This window comes from Podarcis tiliguerta, assembly GCF_965153285.1.
Source record: "Podarcis tiliguerta genome assembly, chromosome: 5".
NCBI classification, from domain to species: domain Eukaryota; kingdom Metazoa; phylum Chordata; class Lepidosauria; order Squamata; family Lacertidae; genus Podarcis; species Podarcis tiliguerta.
The window spans coordinates 48,260,642-48,279,164 of record NC_139538.1 but is presented as its reverse complement, the minus strand read 5'-3'; the positions used below and the strand labels follow the sequence as shown (position 1 = coordinate 48,279,164).

Below are 18,523 nucleotides of genomic sequence, written 5' to 3'. Positions count from 1 at the left end.
GAAAATGCGAGCAACACCTCACCACAACAAACAAAAAATCATTAAAAATTGGGGAAGGGGGCTCACAGACACCATGTTGGGTACTCCAGCATAGAAAATCGTCCTCAAATTTTCCCTGTCCTGGTTTATTTTCCTTTGGGATCCCCGTGGCTGAAAGGTAAGCCTTCCTTGAGGTCACCAGCATCAGAGTGGGAAATTCAAATCTGAACCATAGGAGCAATGTGGACAGAGGAAGCACATACTGATGTGCACACCATGTGCAAGGGAAGGCAGCAAATCAGGAAATAGCACTGCATCCAGAAGCACACCCAAACAGCCAACTTATCCCCTTCTTTCTTAACGTGCCCAGTGTTCCTGAGACCCCACACCGCACCCTGGGCTGTTTCTCTGCAGCCTCCTTTCAGCAAGTGAACACAGTCAACCTTGGTTTACAATTCAGAATTAACAACATCTAAGCAGCAGTCAAGCAACTTGCACCAGCTGTATTATGACAGCTTGATTTCTGAGGCAAGATCCCAGTTCAAACTACTTCTCTCCCCCCCCCCCTTTTCCTTTTGTTATTTCTGGGGAGGCAGGCGATTTTCATATCTAGCTTCTAAACCACCTAACTCCACTTAGAGCTCTTTTCTAGCATTTCCACCGCAAAAAAGAGACAGCTGATCTGGCGCTGCTTTTATCCAGGAATTACAACAGGGTGAGGGCTTTTACAGCATCTGATGAGTGACCGAGGCCTCCTAGACACCTCTCTGCCTACTGAATAGCTTTCTGACTGCCAGGCATTTGTGTGTGTTTTTTTCTCCCAGTGAGTGAGAGGAGCCAAGCACAAACAACAGGCTCCTTGTTCAGGCACGCTTTTTTAGCCCAATGAGGTTGCCCTCTAGAAATGCTTCTAAGTAAATACCTAAGCCAGCCCATCATGAGGTCTATATACAACCCTGCTTAGGATACAATACGTGCCACTGTAACATTTCATCTGTCAGCTGCCCTTACAACCACCTCTATTGTAACATAGATTCCACCTTCACTGGGGGATTTATGAAAGAATCAGAGGCAAAATCTAGGGGCTCTCTACATGGGAGAAGCATGGAGAGCAAGAAAAACAAGCCTTTTTTTCTTCTAAAAGAGAGGCAGAGAGAGAGAGCGACAGAGACAGATGTGATCTAAAACATTTTTATAAGCTGCAAAAATAACAATGTAAAGAAAACCAGTTGTCAATTTATTTACAAAATCCAAAATAAACTGAAAGATAGAACAGGATAAAATATTCAGATATACGCCCAACAAGATTAAAAATAGTTCTGACTTAAAGTTATGCAATACTAGTTCAAAAACACCAAAAAAGACATTCATATTCTGTATTTGTTTAAGCCCTCTATATTTGGAATGTCAAAAATATGTTTGTGTGCAGGGATTAGCAGTACAGAATTCAAACAATCTCTACCTGAAACCTTAAGTGGTACATCTTTGGTATTATTGGGGATTTTTTTCTGAACACTTGCATCAGATTCTTTTGGTATCTCCAGAAGACACTAGGGCTTAAACCAACCATGTAAATTAGTCTCAGAAAGTTACTAGCCTGCAAAAAACTTTACTCACATACTTTTTAGTCAAAGCTTGTGGAGGAGGAACAGAGCACAGTGTTTTTCCTTTTCCAGACCCTCTTGTGAGTAAAATGCAGGCAAGTAAAATATTTTACAGGCGACAAACACTGACAAAGGGGCATAAATTGCACTGACAAAGGGGCACAGAGTGATCTGTGCTTCTTCTGCCAGACCACATAGTTCCTGTGATGCGTACCCTGCATGTTTAGGGGAGTGGTTAAAAGCAAGACTGGTGCAACTTTTGTGTCCTGCATATCCAGAAAGGACACATAGCAGGCTGGTGGTGGAAAGATGGAGTGATCCATGCCTCTGATATCAACCCACTTGATTTCTATGCTGGCCATGAAGCAAAGGGCTTTGTCTAGTACAGAAGTTCAGCAGGTCAGCAAGAAAGGTATATGGGTTGTCCTGCCCCTTTACCATCACTCACCATGTTTGAACACCAGATGAGCTGTCATGCTCACCGAGGATAGAAACCCAACCAGTTACCACTCCATTTCTGTGCTGGATGCATGGAAGAGGCAGCTGCTTTCTCCACATCCAATTTCTCCACCTGGCAATGGAGAAATTGATCCCTCTGTTCTTTCACTACCAACCTGATGCACTTCTGTGCTAGATATGCATGATGTTTGCCTACCAACAATGGAGGCAGCAGAGGAAAGGAGTGCTCCTTCCCTCTGGCACCAGCATGCTTAGTATCTGTGCATATAGGAAGGAACCTCATCTCCTGCATGTTTATATGGCGATGTAATGAGCTGTTAGAAGAAGGACAAAGCTCTGCACCCATCCTCTGGCAGCCCACATAGTTTCTATGCTGCACATGGAGGAGGCCAAAGTGCCTTCTTCCATACCCAGCATAGAAATGCAGTGGGCTACCAGAGGATAGATCAAGTCCTCTACTCATCTTCTGGCAGCCTGCTTGGTTTCTGTGGTAGGCAGGGAGGAGAGCCCTATTGAATCAGATCAAAGGTCCATCTAGTCAAGCATTCTGTTCTCACAGTGGACAATCAGATATCTGTGGGTAGCCCAAAACAAGCAGGACCCAAATGTAATGACACCTCTTCCCAGCAACTGGTATTTGCTGGTAAACACCATCCTTCTGACAGCCCACTCACTCATCTGTATGCAGTATTGCTATCTATGCTAACCAGGGGTGTGGTTAAAAGCCAACATCTGGAGCATTTCCAAAGCTAGGCACTTTTATCCATTTGGGAATAGCCACTGACCAACGTATAATGTTTTAAACCAAGCTGTAATCTATTTTGATGAAGGGCAGTTTATAGATATTAAAATTAATATATTAATGCTTCTTTCTCCCGTATCATGGATTAATCATGGATTAAAATGTGCAAATGGCGGTCAGATCCTTCCCTACTCACCACCAATGAACGTTATCAAGGATAAAATAAGGCTTATACAGTCATACCTCAGGAATACGCTTCGGGTTAGGCATTTTCGGGTTGCGCTCCGTGGCGACCCAGAAGTAACAGCGCGCATTACTTCTGGGTTTCGCCGTGTGCGCATGTGCAGACCATCAAAATGACATCATGCGCAGAAGCGGCAAAACGTGACCCATGCACGCGCAGACGCGCGGACACGGGTTATGTTCGCTTCAGGGTGCGAACGGGGCTCCGGAACAGATCCCATTCGCATCCCGAGATACCACTGTATCTGCATGCTCCCTTCAAAACCCATGTCTCTTTTTGCATTCAGGTATTCATAACAAACACCAGCTCCCTCAGCCAGTAAAGCAAGATGAGCGCTGCAACCCCAGAGTCGTTCACGACTGGACTTAACTGCCAGGGGTCCCTTTACCTTTTTTATTCATAACAAAGTACAAGCTGCAACATAAGAAGTGGCCCCCAAATCTGGGCCAACAGAGAAGATCAGACTCTCAGGCTGCAGCAGCTGTGCATACAGAGGACTGCCAGCCATGAGCCCCACCATCCAGCGATTTCCCACAAACAAGAGTTACCTAGTGCTATCCATTTTCAAGTGCAACTATTTTCAATTAAAACTTATATAGCCTGGCACAGAGAAGCTGAGCTTGAAGAGAATGCAGCTACCTTTTCAAGAGTTAAAATGCCTATGTAAAGTACACTTCAAATTAGAAACAGATTGATTCCTGGGCAGAAAAAGGTCGTAAACGGTGTAGGGGATTATTTCAATCACAGAGCAGGTAGTCTCAGCCAAGAACCACAAGCAGAGATAAGTGAAAGGGTGCTGCAGGTTTGCACTGAACAGCAACCTCAAATTCCAGCCACAAATGTATTTTCAGACTGGTGAACGACGGAAGCGTTTTTAAGGCACAAAAAAGGGAATGGTTGGAAAGAGATCTGTGCAGTTCAGCAAATCAGTCTTAGGTTTGTGCATGTCAGAGTATCTCCATTTATTGGGCTAACCCTGGATAGACCCCAACAGCCCTGCAGCTCCCTTCCCTCTTTCTCTCGCAGCAACTCTATGTTATCTTCCTATCACAACATGCTTTCCTAGGCTTAGGCCAGGGGTCAGCAAACTTTTTCAGCAGGGGGCCGGTCCACTGTCCCTCAGACCTTGTGGGGGGCCAGACCGGGGGGGGGGGGGGATGAATGAATTCCTATGCCCCACAAATAACCCAGAGATGCATTAAAAACAACAACACACACATGTAAAAACACCAGACAGGCCCCACAAATCACCCAGAGATGCATTTTAAATAAAAGGACACATTCTACTCATGCAAAAACACACTGATTCCCGGACTGTCCGCGGGCCGGATTTAGAAGCCGATTGGGCTGGATCCGGCCCCTGGGCCTTAGTTTGCCAACCCATGCTCTAACAGGGTCAGCAACCTTTTTCAGCAGGGGGCCGGTCCACTGTCCCTCAGACCTTGTGGGGGGGCAGACTTTATTTTGAAGAAGAAAAATAACTAATTCCTATGCCCCACAAATAACCCAGAGATGCTTTTTGAATAAAAGCACACATTCTACCCATGTAAAAACATGCTGATTCCCGGACCGTTCATGGGCTGGATTGAGAAGGCGACTGGGCCGCATCTGGCCCATGGGCCTTAGTTTGCCTACTCATGGCTTAGGCTGTCCCAACATTCATCCCTGACATGCACCACAACTACCATCTCCATCCAGTTCACCAATGTGTTATCTTCTCCATTGCCCCTATTTCCTTACTGAACGTGACCTGTTTTAACACTACCACTGTTTGCCATGTTGCTAGTTTCCAGAGTCCCAAATTACCTCTCCACAGATTTGCAAAAATGGCTGGAGATGCTAGAGCTAAAGCTTATATATATATATGAATGCAGCAGGAGTGAGGGTGGTTTCCAAGTCAAAAATTCCCTCCGTTCTATTGACATGATAACCTTGCATTTATCAGTCAGTACTTTCTAGCATCCCTCTGGAGCGACTGCCAATTTGCCTCTCATCTCTCGCCATTAAGCTTAAAGGTAAGTGTGTGGAGTAATTGAGACCTGAATTTCGCAAACCGGGTCCCTTAAGGCTACTGGCTTTCATCAGATCCTGAGTGCTGTCCCAAAACATACACAATGAAATAATTTTTGAATAATATTGCTACAGGAGAAAAACTGCGGGAACCATCATGGGGCAAGCTGTCCACCTGTCTTGCCCCACCGCAACCCCTGCCTGAGATTCTTATAAGGAAAACATGCTGAAGTATTTACTCTTGTTCTCTCTAGCATTTTTCTGGGGACTGCACTTTGCCTTTTGGGCAGGAACATGCATGTATTTGGTCTTAATATTTTTTGAAATGTTAAGATTTAGTTTTGAATCGTCGTTTCTATTGTGTGTGTCTGAAAAAAGGCCTTGGGCCCCCTTTTTTTGGCCTAATGGTGGCATATTAATAAACAGTAATAAAACATAACAAAAAGCTCTTCTCAAGCCATTTTCTGAAGGAAGAGAATGGCCTTCCAAAGCTTACCAGGGATAATCCTCATTGGCCTGTTTTGGGAAACCATGGTTTATTGCCACATGAACAAACTGTAGCAAGTCTCATTCTTGCACTGTCTTCCTCTTTCATTCACTAACAGAAGAAACCAAAAGCATATGGTTCCAGTTTTAAGCAAACCATATATCCCCATTGCAGATGAACTCTGGGAATATTGGTTGGTTCAAACCATAGTTAGCAAGAGGCTGATTTCAAGTCATATTTTCACAAATGTAAATAACACTGCATACTTTGTTCCAATTGCAAAATTTAAAGGTTTTTGTACTGCAATCTCTACGGCACAACCTCCAATCCAAAGCAGTTACTATAATTCAAAATAAATATCACCTGTCTAGTCGGCAATCAGATAAAGGTGGTCTAGCTAGGAGCAACGCTAGCCGAGAAGCTGAGCACATGAAATATTAAGGGGTACAAAGAATTTCCTACACTACTAGATGGAAAGAGACAGTGCTTGCTGATTCATACTGCCGTTATTCCAATTTCAAATTATCTAGTTTCTCTTGTCCTCTTATTACACTTATCAGCCAAATAAAATAAACAGTGATGCAGAGAACAATGGCCTTAATAGCTTAATGAGCAGAGTGTCTTGCAAAGTACAGTGAAGAGCCTTCCTCAGCTATCAGAGTCATTGAGACTAAAATAAACTTCCAAGTCCTTGGAATCTGGAGACAGTTGCATGATAAACATGTGAGTCAACTGTTTCCAACAGGCTTCGTAGCTGGCTAGGCAGAGCCTGTTGCACCAGCCTAACTCTTTATATTAGGATGCATTGACTTTGCAGCTTCATAATCAATTATCTGGGACTGTTCAATAATTTTTCAAGACAAGGCCCCAGAATATTTCCCAGTTTTAAGGCATCTTAAATCAAAGATGAGTGGAGTGTTGAATTTGCCACCTATGTCCAAATATCACCCAATATAAATGAGATTCTGTTCAACTCCTCTACACTGAACACATTATCTATCCAGCTACCACTAAGCATACACACATACTTTAATATGTATTATATTACACATACACTGTCTCTATAGTGTCCAGAAAGATAGGAAAGGTTATACACAACAGACAAGGACTCTGATTTTCACCATGGCAACCAGCTTATTTATAATGTGGCCTACCTTCATCAAAGCACAGCAAAAAAAACCCCACAAACCTAAATGCAAGTGTAGTGGTACATTCAAGTACTGAGATGAAGAAGCTTGCATAAGCATGTAAATGAACTGCTTCCATTACACTATATGTACAATTATTAGCATTTACTCTTGGATATTCCTTCTCCTTTTTAGCCCAGGTAAACGTAATAGGAAGAAAAAATAATTATTAAAGGTTCAAGTACACATCAGCATCAAAGGTAGGAGACCTCCTTAGAGTGTTTGCTTTTAAAAGGGACAACTTCAGTACTGGAAAGGGAAGATACAGAAGGTGGTGGTTAGGCAGCAGGGAAGGGGACAGATACAGTGACATGTTCCTTACGAACCTCTGTCACGTGTTTAGGAATCAGAAATAATATATATATATATATATTCCTGAGAGAACTACATTGTGTCTGGCACAAAACTTCTGGGATTTCAAGCGAAAGCGTCTATTTCAAGGCAAGTAACACCAAATCACGAAAACTAATTGATACTGTTAATTGGAAACTACACAAAGCATTTTCCATTGAAACTATTGTTTTACATGAGTAGCTACTTCCTGGGATATTCAAAGTGGCAGCTTAACAAATCACTGATAGTAAAAATGTACTCACCCTATTATTTGTTTTGTCAACAACATGTCAGTAGCTTCTTCTGACCAGTTCTAAGTCTTAGCATATAGAATGTGTGAACACTCAGGAAAAAGCACAAGCTTTTTTAAGAGATAATCCTTTGTGAAAAGGTGCATAAACAACCTTTCCATATGAAAGAAATGAGTCAGAAAGCAGGGGAAAGGTCTACCAGGATTTCTTTATACTGACTGATCTAACACAAAAAGAAATACAATTAGGTTTCTGGAGAATTTATCTCTCTACTACTGTAAATAAGTTGGTAATTGTATAACACCAATCTCTATTTGTTGCTTTTTGGCTTTAAGATATTCTAATCAACAGGAAACTTCCTAATCTCTTTGTTCTGGTCAGACATTAAGATAAGATACTAAAAGGAGTGATAAAAATCGGGTGTGATCAACCAAACTCTAGATGTGGAGGTTACTGGAAGTTAATATATTTTCAAGTGAGGACTTTCTTACTTAAAGGTAAAGAGACCCCTGACCATTAGGTTCAGTCGTGACCGACTCTGGGGTTGCAGCGCTCATCTTGCTTTATTGGCCGAGGGAGCCGGCGTACAGCTTCTGGGTCATGTGACCAGCATGACTAAGCCACTTCTGGTGAACCAGAGCAGCGCAAAGAAACGCCGTTTACCTTCCCGCCAGAGCGGTACCTATTTATCTACTTGTACTTTGACATGCTTTCGAACTGCTAGGCACATCCAATTCAGATTCTTCTTTATTACAACAGGAGCACACCTGGCATTTTCCAGCAGAGAATATCTGGTAGGCAATTATACCTAAAACAACCAAGTGATAAAAATCTCATAGCTTCCGAGTTGATTGTTAGAAGCTAGAAATTAGTTACAGGAGACTCTCCACTGAAAAGTCAGTTCATGTATTGTACACGGTCTTGGAAATTTACACTGCCAACCACGGATGGGGTGCACACTAATTCAACGCAACCTGTCACATGCAGCACCTAGGACAATGTTGGCAAAACATGAATGTTAATTAGTGGGAGCTGTAGCATGACAGATCTTGTATGCTCTAATTTTGTGAATTGGCTATATTCCACTATGGAACTTGGAATGACATACCACCCAAATAACAGGATGAATCATTCATGCCATGCTGCAATGTGCTCAGAAGGTCTCATAATATAACATCACAAAACCACAGAATTGTAGGGTTATAAGGGATAGAAGGTCATCTTTTCCAGTTCCCTTCCTACAGGCAGGTATTGTCAGAACAACCAGGAGCAAGCAATGAGGTAATTATTGATATAAGCTTTCAGGCCAAGCCAGCTACTAAGATCTTACTCCTCCTTCCTGATATGAGATTTGTTCACTGTTTAACTAGCTAAAAATCCTCTTTTTATGTAGGATGCTTTTTGAGAGATAGGGAAGCAAAGAAGGCCATTCCATCATTAGCTCTGCTACCCATATGTATTGTAATATGTGTTCTATGTGCCAGGAATCAAGTTATCTAGTGCAAATGAACATTTTACATGCATGACCTCAATATACCAATATAATATAAATTGGTTTAATAATATAATTGTATAATATAATAATATTATTAAACCAATATAAATTGGTTTAACAATATACTTGTAATTTTAATTTCTTTGAATACTGTCCAGAAATTCCATTTTTAGATGAACCGTTAACACGTTCACATCAGTGCGGGTGAATCATTTTACTGCAGGCCTGTGAATGAGGAGCCCATGATCTGGCAGTACACTTCCAATTTCTTAATCAAGTTAAACGTTTGGCTCTTTTACATGTGCACTAGCCTTCATTTGTGTATGTAACAAAGCTCTGAACTTCCCTGCCAGTGCATCTGGAGACTGGATCCCGGGCTTCACAAAATCTAGAACATCCCTCTATGCCCTGGGGGTTAAGTTACAGTGGCAACTGAGCTCTTTAAAGTGAGCTGGAAGCAATGTCACTTCTTGATTCACAGCCTCATTTTTCAAAATAAACCTACATATCTTTCCTTCCTGTGCTGTTCACGTTCCTCTCAATTTATTTATTTTTTAAAAATGTTGTTGCTGTTGTTGTTGCTAATTAAGCAGCCTTTGTTTTGTTTTGACAACATACTCACCATATGCACCTCACTAGCTTAATCTGTTAATTTTACTGAAAGAAGAGTAGCTTTTAGAGAAGTAGACAAAGCCTGACAACTTAATGATTGTGTCACAATCCCCGCTTGTTTGGATCTGACCAATCCAAACTGGATTGGAATATCTATGAGTTCTCAGGAATCAAGAAGACAAGAATTTTTTAAAAAAAGAATGGGAAATGTTTATAATATATATACAAAATCATTGTAAACAGGTCAAAACACTAACAGGATTTTAAACACACTTGTAATGTAACAGGATGTATAAATAACTTAGGAAAGATGAAAAATTGGAGAAATATTGATATGCAGTTGAAAACAGAATCAAAAGGACCCAGGGAGGAGATGGGGAGAAGTCAAGAGATTCAGAGTAATCTCGATATGTGAATATTGTATGGTTTTTTTATGTATGTTTATTTTCTTTCGCTTTCTTTTTCTTTCTTTATCTTTGAAAATCAAATTAAAAAATTATTTTTTTTAAAAGGAATATCTATGAGTTCACGAGTGCACATTTAGTAATGGTGGTGGAAGGTTAAACATGCATTTACAACACTGAGGAGAAACCTTTCTGATGGAATATGTGAAGATTAGTCATCTTTATGAAGCTGGGAAGGAGCATCAGGACCCAGTGAAGTGCCCTCTCTCCTCCCCTCTCCTTCCATTATTATGTGCTGGCTTCAGCATAAAGATCCTGACTTGCTTCATCATCATATTTATTATTCACTCACTTATTCTTGGCTTAGTTTAAGAAGCCTAGAATTATTGTCCTTTATTATGCCAATGCAAGTAAATGTTAAGTATTAAAAGGAAGAGAAGTGTCATATCCACACTATAGGTCAACTGTAGAAGATCCAAACCATTTAGCACATTTCTTTTTGTTTATTTTTCCAAAAACAACAACACTAAAGCACCAGTTTCCCATTCAAGTACAACTTCAAGTTCAGGTTTTCAAAAAACAGGTACAGTGGTACCTCGGCTTACATACACTTCAGGTTACATATGCTTCAGGTTACACACTCCGCTAACCCTTCTAGAAATAGTGCTTCAGGTTAAGAACTTTGCTTCAGGATAAGAACAGAAATCAGGCTCCGGCGGCACAGCAGCAGCAGGAGGCCCCATTAGCTAAAGTGGTGCTTCAGGTTAAGAACAGTTTCAGGTTAAGAATGGACCTCTGGAACAAATTAAGTACTTAACCCGAGGTACCACTGTATATGTTTACAGGTATATGAAGATTTTAACTGTTCACAAAACGCAAGCAAGCTTTGAAATAAACTACAAAAACTGCTAGTGGTGCGTGAAAGAAACAAAGCAATATATTTACTAAAATATATTCTTCATAGCTGCAGCCTGGAATTTTTCCCTTCTCGTCAGGGAAGCAAAAAAGAACAACTACACTGACATCTAAGTACGCAGGCTGATTACAGTTTTACTTTCAAAAGAGCTCGGATTGATTTTTTTTTTATAGATTTGAAATAAATTAAACTAGATTGACTCACTTGAGAATGGCCATAATCCCTTAGTCAGATCCCAAAGAACTCTTACCAAACCAGCTGTTAATTTAGGATTTATAAGATAAAGCATGAGAAATCCACCCCCTCGTACCTAAGAACAGCAGCTGACATCATCACTGAAAGGGGCAAGCTGCACATTACACATTGCAGTTGTACACACTGGCCTCTTCTCTGTTGTCTAGTGCCCTTGGAAAGGGCAGAGTAGCATTAGAAAAGTAACAGGAGGAAAGTCTAACACCTCCCATACCAACAACTTTCTCTTAAAACTCCCCCCAAACCCAACTCCCCCCCCCCAGCATTTCAGACCCTGTTGGTAAACATGGGACCAGAACAGGAGGACGAGGGTTCAAGTCAGGTGGGATATATGTACGGAATCTGTGGAAAGTAAGTAGTCAAGGGAAGATTAAAACACTTCCTTCCCTCCTGTTTCTTCTTCAGATTTCCCCCTCCTAAGATGCTTTGCACTGGAGAAGCCATGACACCTAAATAGGTGCACGAAAACATTCAGATTGCAGCTAACTTGGCAACCTGTTAATTCTTTTAGCAACTAACCAGAAAATTCTAGTGTGATGGCTACGAGGGAACTTGGGTGTGCGGAGGAGAAATGGAAACCACATTTTATAGGACATTTCTCCCTTAAGAATCATAATATGCAGGCTTCTCATATTTCCTTTCAATCAGAATGTTTCAAATCACTGGATTGGTTTCCCCATGCACTACTGGAACTAAGGCCAGGTACCTGCAGCTGAAATAGCACATCCTTTTCCTGTTTACCTCATCTTCTCTTTCCTCTCCCCATCCCATTAGGAACACAGGAAGCTACACTGAACTGAAGCAGACCATTGGTCCAGCTAGCTCAGTGCTGACTGGCAGAAGCTCCCCGGGGTTTCAGACAGGGGTTTCTCCCACCCAACCCTCCTGGGGACAACTAGGGGCTTTGCATTCAAAGCAGATGCTCTACTGCTGAGCTGTGGTCCTTCCCCCTAACATTGCTGCAGGTATGTCTTCTTGTGCCACCAAAAGCACAATGATGGTGCTCTACGTACAAGCAAGTAGGCAAAATGAAATTCTTCAGAAAAGAGCATATTTTATATCAGGAGTGTGGAAACTCAGGCTCAGGATCCAAATGTGGAACTCCACGCCTCTTTTCCTGGTCCTTGGTATTCTCCCAGCCCACACCCTTCACTGGCTTTTTTTCCACATGCTCCTTGAGTGTTTTTGCCTAGCTGGAACATATTGTTGAAGTGTGATGACACATCTCGCTTGCCTGACTGGGAAGGTGTATGTTGCATGGCTAGAACATTGTCTACTGTAGAAAGGTAAAAGTCACATCCATTGCTCCTCCCACTTTGCCTCTGGCCACACCCAGTAATGACAAGCAGCCATTGGAAGGGTGCCTATAACAGAATGCAGCCCTCAGATTGTTCTAGCGTACCAGCTCTGTAGCACAAGGACACTTAATACATGCATTCTCAGGCTTAGGTACTCTCATACTTTGGAGAACATTTTTTAATTATATCCTTACATCTGTGATTATTATGCTGAGTTTGAAAGTAATGCCTAGGGTTCAAGTCATTACGGAGGTGATTCTAACTCAAATTGTGCACTTCAGTTTTCTAACTTATATTTTGCAACACTCAAATCAAAATTTGATAAAGCCAACAAGCAAGACCTGCCTTAAGACATCAAGGCTGCATAGGCTGAAAATCCAAATTAAAAAGCATACCTAAATATTTATAAGCAAGTACAAAAAGGTATTTAAATTTGCGTAACTGAAGTAGATACTTCCTAGAAAACAATCGTTTACCAAAGTTTTCGAGCACTGTTTCTTCATCTTTCACGTGGACTCCATGATGGTGACAGCAATTACAATGAAATATGTCTCACCCACTACGTTTCTCAGAGTACACCCAAGAAATGCTAGCTGGTTCTGTCACATTCCTTTCAGCCCTCTTGATATTTACCAGCAACAAGTTTATCTGCATAGGTTACAGCTGCACTCCCACTCCTGGTCCTCCAAATAACAAACAACCCCCTTCTACTCTATGATTCTGCAAAACTGGCAAATGCATTCTAATAAATATGAGTATCTGGGAATTTTCCATAAAAGTAAACTAGCACTCAGTGGTCATAAACAATCAGTGTCTCCCTTTATTTTTTAAGTGCCAAGATAAAAGAACTTAAGACACAAAGTGCCTTCTTTTGATTTTCTGCTGCTTACATTATCTCTCATTGGTCAATAGACTCACAGAATTGTAGAGTTGGAAAAGACTACAAGGGTCATCTAGTCTAACCCCCTGCAATGCAGGAATCCTAACCATTTTGCTCTTTATAACAAACTTTATTGCAGGGGAGTAGATTTCTTCACAGTGAAGACATCCCACGTATTCATGTTTCTAAGTAGGTCTACTATTACTTTCCATCTGGTTACTCTTCTTCAGTATGTGAAAAAAGTCTTTTCAAAGTCTTTTCATTTAGCATTGTAATCTTACACCTACTTATTTTCTGTCATTTTTACCATGTACGTATGTATGTCAGAAAATTAGCTCTCACACCAATACATTCATACTGAGAATTTTCTTAATTTTGTTCCAATCCTAAATATATAAACCTTTAAATTTGAACACAGGATAATCCCTATATGCCACAATTAATTGCATTGCAATTACCTTTTTTAAAAAAGCAAGCAGGGGTTGTATTTAGTGACTTCCACTTGCACAACTGGATGTCCTCCTTCCCCTCTGTGAGCTGTCCAAATATGTTTTTGTGAGGGGTGGTTTCCCCAACTCTCTGTAGCAAATTTGGGAATGACACAGGACACATGCAGGGAAAGTGAGATGGGGGAAGTCCAGTTACACAAGCAGACATTATTCCACTTGGCCCATTATTTAGTTGAATATGTTCCACCCAAATGACTGTTACAGGTCCAGTTGTGCAAACGGTGTGTTTTCAGGGTTAATTTAGGTTATAATCTCAAGAGAGGAAATCGCTCTAGTCTTCAGTCTCTATGCCCTGTAGCAAGAGATAAACATAACATCAAAGGCCCATTGCCTTGTTTGCAGAGCACTAAGTATTAAAGGGAAATTGTTTGTTTCTGTTTATTTTTTTAAAAAAACATTATGAGCTGGTGTGGAGGAAGCAGAAGATGCAAAGCAAATGCATTCACTAGTACACTAGTGAGATAAAATATCCTCTTCTCATTGGTCTTTCTTCCTCTGCACTTTATTTCCAGGTTATGATACATTCAGACCCCTCCAAATGTTCAAGCATGCTTAAAACTCATAGCCCATGATTTCAGAGTGGAGCACTGAGGGGCTGATTTGCACATCACCTTTCCCGCACAGATGTATTGCCCTCCTTCTTCTGTGGTCATAGAATTATCTGTCGGATCAACCATCTGAAGGGGAAAGCATGTTCTGACTATCTCAGTTGCACTGGCCGCCAGGCTCACAACTCAGAAAACAAGTGCACCTTTCATGAACATATATTTGCACTTTAAAAATAAATAAAGAAAGAACTATCATTGGTTTGTTATTCATAAAGCAATGAGGTTTCATAAAACACTCTGTTTACAGAATGTAAGGGGATCAGAATTAAAATCCAATTTAAGGAATTATGGAGCCTTCAGATTGCTTTTGCTCAGTGATGAAAAAAGACAGGGATGTTGTTACTGGAAGAAAGCCAGCAGAAACTGAGCGCTGTAATAATAATTATACAACCATGTATGTAAAGGGGAGGGGGAAGTATTGAAAAAGAACTTAACAGCCTCAATAGTTACAACTCGATAGCCAAGAGTGTCTATGACCTTGATTTACAGTTGGCTGAAAAAAATTGTGTCACTGAGTTCTTCACACACAAAATATGTCAACATCTAAACAGGCTACGCTGGGGGTTAGTTTGCTTCATTTCCATTTGAGGCCATATATTTTTTGTGTTTATACATGTAAGGAGATACTTCTTTTCTCCTGTCAACATTAAGTAGGTCTGAAGAGGTAGCTGGGCCCTATGGTCATTCTTACTGCCCAGCTCTATAAAGCCTCTATCATTGTAGCAGTCAAACCAGTCACTGCACAGTTAATAAAATCAAATTCAATAGTGAACAAGTAGAGCATAGTCTATCTTTGACATATTCGTCAGACAAAATCCTTATTTCACCCTTCATATTTAGCAACAGTTGGCATTTATTTGCAACATTTCCACACTGCCCAAAAAGCTCCATGGACAAACAGAGCCTGAAAGGCCCATAAAAGGGCTCATAAAAGATGAATAATAGGGACAAAGGTGGTGTCAGTTTCCCCTACTAATCATATTCTCCAGGCTGAAGATGGCCCCACCTGCTTCCTACCTCTACTCTGTCCCGTTTAGATGCATATAGTGGTTTTATGGGGCCTCCATAAAATGCACGGTTAAGAACAACTGCTAGTAGATATCTCTTCTTTTCCTTGAATTCCAGTGAAGTAGTAGGCTCCTTGAACTGGTTCTTGGAATCAATAATGGGCTGACAGGATGCAATAAACAGAAGCTCAAGTGCAATATGATTTAGTCATGGGTAGTGGGTGGCCATATTGTCATCCCGTTCTAGATGATGGGATTAAAATCATCCTGAAGGATCAAGATTGGGCCACTCCTGGGTTCTGCTTTGCTGAAAGCAGCTACAGCCTAGAAGGTACTTGCTCCAAGTTTGGGTTGGTACAATGGCTGTGCAGGCACGGCAACTGGGAAATCTGGATCTAAAAACAATTGTTAACATAGAGCTTGTTTTGATAAAAAGAAGCACTGCAATCCAATCAATGTGGAGCTAAATTCGCCCAGAATGCTGTGTCAAGGTGGCTGACTGGTATTAAACATAGAGGAAATATAACTCCTCCCCTCAAACAACTTCATTGGATCCAATACATTACGGGGCCAGAGTTAAAATAATGGTAGCAAGCTCCCGCAAAATATTCCTCCCATACATTCCACCTCTTAGCAAGATACTCCCTGCTAACTATACCTCTGTACTTCTGTTATGTAAAGCATGGAAGACCATCTCAATAGATACTCAACTGACTCCCTCACTCCCTGCACTTAGGAGACAGAATAAGAACGTTTTAGGAAGGATCTAATACCCTAATTTATTTTAGCAGATGGGTATCTTTCCTGCCTTTCACACTATTGTTTTATCCTGTGCTTTGATTTAATGTTACCGTATTTATTATACAGGTATGTACTCTACTTTAGCCTGTTGTAAGCAGCCTGTGGTCCTTGTGCAGCTGGGAAGTGGGGTAAAAAAAATATATGTAATAAATAATGGACAAAAGCAGTCATCCCAACCTAATCAATTATTTATCCGACTAAACAATAAATACATGTTACTCAAGTCTTCAGAGTTAAGAGTCCATTGATTAAGAATGCTTTTCAGTTTCTCAAGTTACAACTGGGTTCTTTTAACAGTAGGCCTCTGTAACACAAGGAAAGACAAACAAGAGCTTCTTAAAGAATTGTGCCGTGTTTTAATTTACACTTCCTCAAGTTGTGAATAAAAAGGAGGGGAAGAGATTGCAGATTCAAACAAGATATGGGCTACCTCAAAACAATCACAACCTTTAAAGGTAAAAGAAAACTGGCTCTCCAGAGCAGGGTTGTGGCTTTCTTTGAGGGGCTGGGGGGGTGGAGAGGAACTTCCACTGACACAGCACAGGATACAACTCTGTCCAACAACATCTGATGGGCCACAGCTTCCCCACCCCTCAATCTCATTTTAAACGAAACAACATTCAGCCCCCATGAGTATGAAGATGTTTCTCAATAGGCAAGAAACTCAGAGCTCATACATCTTACCTTTGGCCCTGTGCTTTCCAGGCACAGGTCTGCATTTTAAAGTGCCATGTCCAAGTGCTCTCCCCCCCCCCCTTTAGGGTTCCCCCACATAAACTCACTTTTAAAAACTGAATTGGAACAGCAGCACAATTTGGATTTTCCGCAAACACCTGCCTATCTGGTTTTGCCCCACATTCCAAAATGCCTGTTACACCTACAAGCTGTATGCCAGGGGTAGGCAACCTAAGGCCCGGGAGCCGCATGCAGCCCAATCGCCTTCTAAATCCGGCCCGGGAATCAGGGTATTTTTACATGAGTAGAATGTGTCCTTTTATTTAAGATGCATCTCTGGGTTATTTGTGGGGCACAGGAATTCATTCATATAGTTTTTTCAAAATATAGTCCGGCCCACCACATGGTCTGAGGGACGGTGGACTGGCCCACGGCTGAAAAGGGTTGCTGACCCCTGCTCTATGCTTTGACCCACTACTGCAGTCCACCATAAACAGGAAAGCTTCCACATTTGCCAGTATGCAGAGAATGATGACTGTGAGTAGATTACAAAGAGGCCGAATTATTTGTCTTAGAATGGAAATCACATTCCTACAATGTTTCTTCTGTTATACAAGAACCACCTGAGGAGTCTTGAGTAGAGTTCCTAAGGGCCACAGTAAGTTCTTAGAAGGCTTAGTAGTCCTAGTATTTATTTAGGGTTCCTAATACAGTGGTACCTCAGGTTACATATGCTTCAGGTTACAGACTCTGCTAACCCAAAAATAGTGCTTCAGGTTAAGAACTTTGCTTCAAGATGAGAACAGAAATTGTGCTATGGTGGTGTGGCAGCAGCAGGAGGCCCCATTAGCTAAAGTGGTCTTCAGGTTAAGAACAGTTTCAGGTTAAGTACGGACCTCCTGAACAAATTACCGTATTTTTCGCCCTATAAGACGCACTTTTTCCCCTCCAAAAATGAAGGGGAAATGTGTGTGCGTCCTATGGGGCGAATGCAGGTTTTCGCGGAAGCCTGGAGAGTGAGAGGCGTCGGTGCGCACCGACACCTCTTGCTCTCCAGGCTCCAGGAAGCTATCCGCAAGCCTTGCGCACCTGGGGGGAGTTCCCCTGGGCGCGCAAGGCTTGCGGGCGGCAGCCTGCAGCGCGGAGCACAGGGCGCCCTTCGGAGGACGCCCCGTGCTCCGCGCAAGCGTCAGCAAGCCTTGCGCACCGGGGGAGAACTCCCCCCCGCGCGCAAGGCTTGCGGGCGGTAGCCTGCAGCGCGGAACACGGGGCGCCCTTCGGAGGACGCCCCGTGCTCCGCGCAAGCGTCAGCAAGCCTTGCGCGCCGGGGGAGAACTCCCCCCCCCGCGCGCAAGGCTTGCGGGCGGCAGCCTGCAGCGCGGAACACGGGGCGCCCTTCGGAGGACTCCCCGTGCTCCGCGCAAGCGTCAGCAAGCCTTGCGCACCGGGGGAGAACTCCCCCCCCCGCGCGCAAGGCTTGCGGGCGGCAGCCTGCAGCGCGGAACACGGGGCGCCCTTCGGAGGACGCCCCGTGCTCCGCGCAAGCGTCAGCAAGCCTTGCGCACCGGGGGAGAACTCCCCCCCGCGCGCAAGGCTTGCCGGCGGCAGCCTGCAGCGCGGAACACGGGGCGCCCTTCGGAGGACGCCCCGTGCTCCGCGCAAGCGTCAGCAAGCCTTGCGCACCGGGGGAGAACTCCCCCCCGGCGCGCAAGGCTTGCCGGCGGCAGCCTGCAGCGCGGAACACGGGGCGCCCTTCGGAGGACGCCCCCT

At 42.7% G+C, this 18,523-nt stretch overlaps 1 protein-coding gene across 38 annotated transcripts in view; it reads right to left on the bottom strand.

Annotated features, from left to right (window-relative positions):
- Nucleotides 1-18,523, bottom strand: part of TCF7L2 (transcription factor 7 like 2) — a 204,769-nt gene that overhangs the window by 153,877 nt on the left and 32,369 nt on the right. The gene's annotated exons all lie outside the window — the stretch shown is intronic.